At 38.2% G+C, this 7,058-nt stretch overlaps 1 protein-coding gene across 2 annotated transcripts in view; it reads right to left on the reverse strand.

The window, feature by feature from the left end:
• MGAT5 (alpha-1,6-mannosylglycoprotein 6-beta-N-acetylglucosaminyltransferase) overlaps positions 1-3,880 on the reverse strand; it is a 104,506-nt gene extending 100,626 nt beyond the window's left edge. Inside the window, exon 1 of one of the 2 annotated variants that reach the window (XM_042041140.1) lies at positions 3,772-3,880. The gene's annotated coding sequence lies outside the window, so the exon portion shown is untranslated. Of the gene's footprint in view, positions 1-3,764 lie in introns of both variants that reach the window. The other variant, XM_042041139.1, reaches the window with a different exon arrangement.
• Positions 3,881-7,058: the final 3,178 nt, after the last annotated feature.

Here is a 7,058-nt window from a genome sequence, read left to right on the forward strand (position 1 = left end):
GCGCAGCACTTAATGCCTGCAAAGGGCTAAATCAAGTTTTGACTGCTTGCCAAAAGGCAAAGAACCCAGATGTGGTACAAGTGAAAGGGAGCTTCACCAGACTGGGCACTGAACTCTGACCTGGCTACAGGTATAGCAGGACACTCTCACCCAGCTGTATATTTTAAGTGTGTTGTTCTCGAGCATAACCATAAAGCAAAAATTCCGGATATACCTTACTTACAGTTGAGGAGGTAAAGTTAGCTTTATTTGCCACAGAAACCCTCCCACCATTTACTTCCTGATGATATACCTAACAAAGTATAAAGATTTACTAAAACTACTATATTTCCTGATTTCAAATTAAAAAAAAAAGAAAAAAAAAAAATCAAGATTACACAGGAGAAAAGAAGAGGAAGGAAAAGCTAACATTGAAAGATGACAACAGCAGCCACTGTTGCCACCAGAGCAGAAAAGGAAGCTGTGGGTTGTTTTGTCACTCTGTAGTCAGTGAAGACATCTGGGGCCCTTGGAGGCCTCTGGACCCACAGGAGAGGGTCCAGGCACAGCAGACAGCTGAGCTGAGCCAACAGCTCATGCTGAGGAACAGCCTAATCTCACCCCACTTATCCTACTGCTCCAAGGCACGAAGTCTCACACCCCCCTTTGTGCTGCACATGCCAGATCAACAGATCCCTTGATGAGCTGATTCACATCATGAAAACAAAAGAAGCCTTTTTCTTACATTAGCTTTCTGCTTGTTTCACAAACCAAGCTGTCTAACAGATGGGTCAGGTGCGTATCAGAGCTGGTGAAAATGAAAAGGAGAAATTGTATCTTTTGGTAGCAAAGAGATGTTTAGCTTAGCCCTTCTCCCCCTTTTAGGGAGTGATTCAAAGCAGCAGCCCCAAAAGCCTCATCCTCTCTATTAACTATGGAATTAGAGCTTCCTAAACTCAAATTAAGATGTGCTTTCATCCCTTCTTTTCCCTTTCTCCATGCACCCCAATATTCTACAGCACAACCAATATCAGGGAACCATTACTGCTTGTAACTCATTCAAAGCTTTCTCTTTTTTGTTCTTAATTCAAAATAGTGCTTTACAACATAGTACGAGCAAATTTTTAGTCTCTTTCTGATCATGAAGAATAATTTAGAAAACAGAAAAGTGCTCATGCACTCATGCAGCCATGTAAGAGAAACTATTGCAGTGAAGTCAAAATAGAGGAGAGAGTGACAGGGAAAATGGTTTTGTAATTTGACAAACGGAAATGAAATGGGACGTGATTCAGTATGCATGGCTTAAATCTCAGTGTGACAGGCACAAGTGAGGAAGACAAGAGCTATTCTGAATCCATCTGTGCCAGCAGACTTCTACTTCTCCAACCAGAAGTCATTGCCCCTGCACATCTGCCCATGAAATTAACCTCTGTGTCCCCTAGACATTACTGCAAAGTAAGTAGGGCGATAATTAATTTGCTATTTCAGCTACAAATCTGGTCTTGCTATTTTGATTAGCATAGTTCAAGATGCATAGACTGGCCCTTCCATCAAGATTGCAGGAATCTCTCCTACAATCATCCTGTTGTCGTCTTCTGGTTTAGCACACTGACATAATGACTTACTATCAAGTACTTGATCAAAGGCTCCGCACAAAGCTTGAATAAATGCTGATTTGATGTGCTATAATGGTTACCTGTTTATTTGCCAACATGTAATTTTCAGCCTGAACTGAAAAATTTTACTGTCAACTCCTATAAAGAATCTAAACATGGGAAGAACAAGAGGCTGGATTAATAGGACTTTAACGCTGTCTGCGTTACTAACTGTTGTCTTCCCTGATGGGGGAGACGTTCAGATTTTTGCCAGGAGAGAAAAGGAGGCGAATGGGACTTCATGGCTTCTCAGTCTCCAGATAGGTGTTTATTAATTCTTATCTAAGGAGTACAAGCCACTGGCGTGGCCTAGACATAGCACAGAGCAGGGAATGCAGCAAGAAGACAACTTATCAAGATCTCACAGCCTTTTTAAAGGTAAATTACCCAGTGAAACTTAAAACGCAAGATATTTTCACTTTTTTACCAATGTCCACCAAGTTCCTAAATCCTGTAGACAGGAACTGTGGAATTCTTTATCCAATCATCCCAAACCACTATTGCTGCAAAATATGGAGTTAGTGAAGAAGGAGGAAGAAGCTTTTAACTACAACTTCTCCATTTTGAGGTTTTCTACTTTTATCTATTTACTATGCAAATAGACCTAAAAACTCTAAATTTTTCACCCTGTGATAATCTCACATAGTATTCTATCACCTAATTCACACCACTGTAGATTCAAATTCTTCCCAGAGGCTAGGCAAATTTTCCCATGGACAAAGGCCAAAACCAGTACTGTCCAGGGGGGTAAAACCCCTTCAAAACAGGCAGAGAAATATTCTCTGCATTCTGGGTTCCCACAGGACTTAGCTACTGAATGGGAATTCAAAGCAAATTATCATCAGAAGCTGCAAGCTGGATTTTGTGGATGCAACTCCCATTGTTGGTAACCAATTATGACAATTCTGACAGTCAGGAGTACCAAAGGAAGAGCTACAGCTTCAACATGATTTGCAGCAGTTGTTCTTGCTCATCACCATCACATGGTTCCCATTATGAATGGGAAAGTGAACATTTTGGTCCTTTCCCCAGTTACCCAAAACACAGTATAAAAAATTTTTTTTGAGAGAACTAGGTTTTTAAAGTTTACATTTTTGGATGTCTAGAGAACACCTAGGTGTACTTCCCTTTGTATGTCTCAGTTCTAAGGGGCTGCTGAAGAAGCCATTCACTTTCTATCCAAGATTTCTTTTTAGCTGAAAAAAACCCAAACAATAAAACCTTCCCCACCCCATTCCAAAAAAACCCCCACAACCCAAAACAAAACAACACCCCAAAAACCCCAAACTGAACACCAACCAAAATCCCTAACTAAGCCACACAGGCCACACTTCTCAAACAACCAACTTCTTATTCTCCCCTGAAAATGGTGGTACTTTCAAAAAAGAGAAACTTAATCTGTTTGTATATCATTTGAAGTTAGGAAACAAGAAAAGCCAAACTCTCAAGCCAGGTCTTAAATTAGTTTTTTTCCATCTCACGCAACTAGTAAATAATTAAGGTGAAATTTCCCATAAGTGCATAGATTAATGCTTACCAAATCTCTTTAATTATTACAGCAACTTGTGAACTTAAAACCTAAGTGCAATAAAGAATGAATTTGAAACTGCTATATGTTTGCATATATTCATTATGCACATCACCATATGTCAGGCAGAATCTCTGAAGGTGAATCTCAAACAAGTGATTACCACTGAAACAACATGATGGAGAATAAAGTAGACAAGTGATATTTTTAGCTTTATTCTATCTTTGTCCCTAGAGGAAAGCATTCCCTCTAGTGTGGGAAGGGAAGGGGAGGAAAAAAGAAAAGCCTAGAAAATTAAAACATGTTTTTCCCCAATACTAATGACCCACTTTAAACAGTCTTATGTAACTCAAAAATGAGATTATATTTGCGTTGTCATGGATTTAATCTTATATTTTTCAGTCTGAAGCATATCAGAAGGTTATTTACCTCACCTGCCTACCACAGTTTTCTGAACTTCCTCAGTTTAAGAAATCCAGTCCCTCTCCAACTTTTCAAATCAATTAAATAAAAAAAAGGAGCAAGCCTGGTGAGGTAATTTTGCACTTGTCTGAACTGTGCAAGGTCTATACAATCTGAAGCTATGTAATTATGTTAAATACCTTCTACCTTCTTCTTAAATTTTCAGCAGTCCTGGAATTCCCCAACGTGTGCTCTTCGGTGTGTTCTCAAGCATGCACATTGAGCTTTCCCCCTGCAGTGCTGGGAACACAAGCCAGTTCTTAGAACACATGGTTTAAACTGAAGTACTGTCATTAAATGAAATGGTCTTCCAAAAACAAGCAGAAACTGGTCCACTTTGGTAACTGTTCTCTAAAATGTCACGTAAAACTTAGCATTCACAAATCTCTTTGCCACTCATAGTTGGATGGATGGAAGAGAAAAAAAATGTTCCTTCTAGCAGAAAATCTTGCTGTGTAGCACATAAAAGCTCCTTCACACATTAGATGGACATTAATACAAATTGAAAACACCACATAGGTACAATAAAATGTCCATATATTTGTCAAACATTATCTGAATAACAGCGATAAGATCTACAAGGCAGTTAAGTCAAACTTCCAAGGTCCACTCAAAAACATTAGGTTCCTATTTGTTAGTTCTCCTGTGTTTCAACAGTACAAACACATTATAAACAATAGAAATGTATACAATATAAATGTAAACATCAAGGCTTCCTTCCCTCTTCCTCAAACATTAAAAAAAAATCTCTAAAAAATACCTCCTAAATAGCCTCCTAAATCCAAATGGTTTCCAGAATCAGAGAGGAAATTCAGTAGGCAATATTGTCCATCTCTAGAATGGTGACAGTGAAAGCTCTGCATTTTGATCTAACAAGTTTCTTGCTAGAGCCACATTCATATTAGTTAGGTAAATGTACAAGACATAAAATAAAATCAGACAGGAATACTCATCTATAAATGTGTACCCAAAACCTCTACTTTCAGACAATCCATTTGAAAATTATTACAATCCAGCAGTTAATGTAAATGCACAAAGCTGCCAAAAAGATCACTTACAACTCTGAGAAGAATGTAAATGATCTTGAAACAGTACTGTAGTACCAGCAGAGAGGAAAACAGAGACCATTTTACTGACACTACCACAGATGAATGGATTTCTTTACTGTTTAGTCAAATCTAATGATGAGAAAAAGATAGGCAGAGGAATAGATTTTCCAATATTATGAAAATACTCACTCCTCTCAACTCACAGGACAAATGTGCTGGCAAACACATCCTAAAAGTTGATACAAAAAGCCTTTCTCTTTTAAATGCTCTATCACTGGGCTACATTGACTTATCTTTGTAACAGCCAGTAACCTGCAAATAACTATTTAAGGTGTTATCTTAGCACATTGCAACATCCTGAGCAGGCCATTTGGTCTGTAAGCTACACCCATGAGGATCCAACACAGACTATCCTACCATGGTATCCTGTCTGAGCCTTACAGCTGTGTTCCACTGCCTGAAGTAGGTAAATGTGTACTTGAGCCACGAGCATGCATAGGACATCAGTGGCTCTGATTGCAGGGGGGACACACCAAAACCCAAGAGCTGTCACTTCAGCAGTGGCTGGAAGTGTCCACGGCCAGGTTGGATGGGGGTCTGAGCAACCTGGTCTAGTGGAAGGTATCCCTACAAGGGGGTTGGAACGGGAAGAGTCTTAAGATCCTTTCCAACAGAAACCATTCTGTGATTTTACAATTAATTCTATTATTAGGTCTGGCCTTAGAAAGGAGAACAGTTCAAGCTACTAGCCTGACAAAAGAAAAAATAAATTTTTTCAATAACATTTTCCTCTGTATTTCAGAGGAATATGATATTTCTTTCTGCAGCTTTTATCACTTAATAGTTTCCAACTTAGGCTGTTATTTTAACAGCCTAAGAAAAGTCGTATCCTACAGTTTGAACTCATCATATGACTTCAGGTTCAGCTCTAAAAGAAGCAGCTTAATTACAAAATGACAATAGTTAGCATGGATTTACCGGACATTTCAGAAGATAAAATTTTAAAAGTTGTCTAAATTAAGATTTATTTGCTGCCTTGCTCTTCTCAGCTTTCCTACATTCTAACAGACCACTGAGACAATGTAAAGTATCAAACTTGTATTTTCTCCATAATATTTTCATTTGCTTATCCTGACAAGCTTTTTTTGGGAGGTATAATGATAGCCTTAGATGAGATTCCCACACAAACATTTAGAATAATAAAGCCAAATATGTTATTGCAACAATATATTGACTATATTAGCAAAAACATGGAAGATAATTCTGGTGCAAATAATCCCAAGGGGAAAAAAAATCTGCAGACCAGGACAAATTACTGGACACTCATGGATTTCCCAGTTTTTCAATGTGCTACTTTCATTTTCTGTGGATTCAAAGCTTGCACAACTTGGGCAGTGAGTCAGACCTTCAGTAAAACACGCTCAATCATTACAGACGTCCTGAGGTCACTTGAAAAAGCCTCATAAGAAAAAACAAACCAAGAAAGAGGATCTGTGTGGAAGAGGTATTGTTGTGACCAAGAAAAAGATGCAAGATCAACTGGTGTTCTGAAGGCATGCGGTAAGAAATCAATGCTTGAAATCATCTGTTTTCAAAAATAGGTAATGAGCAACCCAACAGAAAGGTACAAGATGAACTAGAACCTATTTTTAGCTGATTATAACAAAGATTCAGCACAACTGCACAGATACCATTCAGAGACTTCATCAACTCTGACTTAATTGTACAGAAAAAAAAAATCCATCCAGGCTTGTTGGGTGGGTGGAGCAGGATGAAGAGTTCTCTTTTAGCCCAAGAAGTCAAGGAGTTCAGTAAATAAGGGCATTTCCTAACTGGTTTAATGAAAAATCAGGTTACAGGAACTGAAAAAGAATTTCAGAAGAATACTTTGTGGGATGGGAAGGAATGCATGAAGTAAAGCTTATGTTTAATGTGTGTTAAAAATTTCAAGTCATATGGTGAAATCTCATCCCTGAAGATTAACTGTTTGGAGCAAAATGACAAAAGTCATTCAGAAGTCTGGATTAAGATGGAAACCATGCTTTTTTTTGCAAGCACAGCAGAGGATACAGAAAGCTCTCCTCAAATATAACTGAAATCTGGCTTGAACAACCTCTGAAAAAACCCACACCACCAAACTCAAATTATGCATACTTAGAATTGAGAGATTCCCATGACATTCTAAACAAATTTTAATAAATGAAGACCTGAACACCTTCATAAACTGGACAATGGTTAGCAGTGCACTGAGGCACACACACAACACAAGTGAGAATGTATTAGCAAAACCAAAAGAAGTATGAGAGTAACATTTGAAAGATTTCTTTCTCTGTTTATGAAATGCAAGGATGACAGAGCTGGTCAGTACAAAATAAAAAATTAAAA

The sequence above is a fragment of the Corvus kubaryi genome, unplaced genomic scaffold (genome assembly GCF_017639235.1).
Source record: "Corvus kubaryi isolate FWS band 111438036 unplaced genomic scaffold, C.kubaryi_AGA036_p1.0 37396, whole genome shotgun sequence".
NCBI classification, from domain to species: domain Eukaryota; kingdom Metazoa; phylum Chordata; class Aves; order Passeriformes; family Corvidae; genus Corvus; species Corvus kubaryi.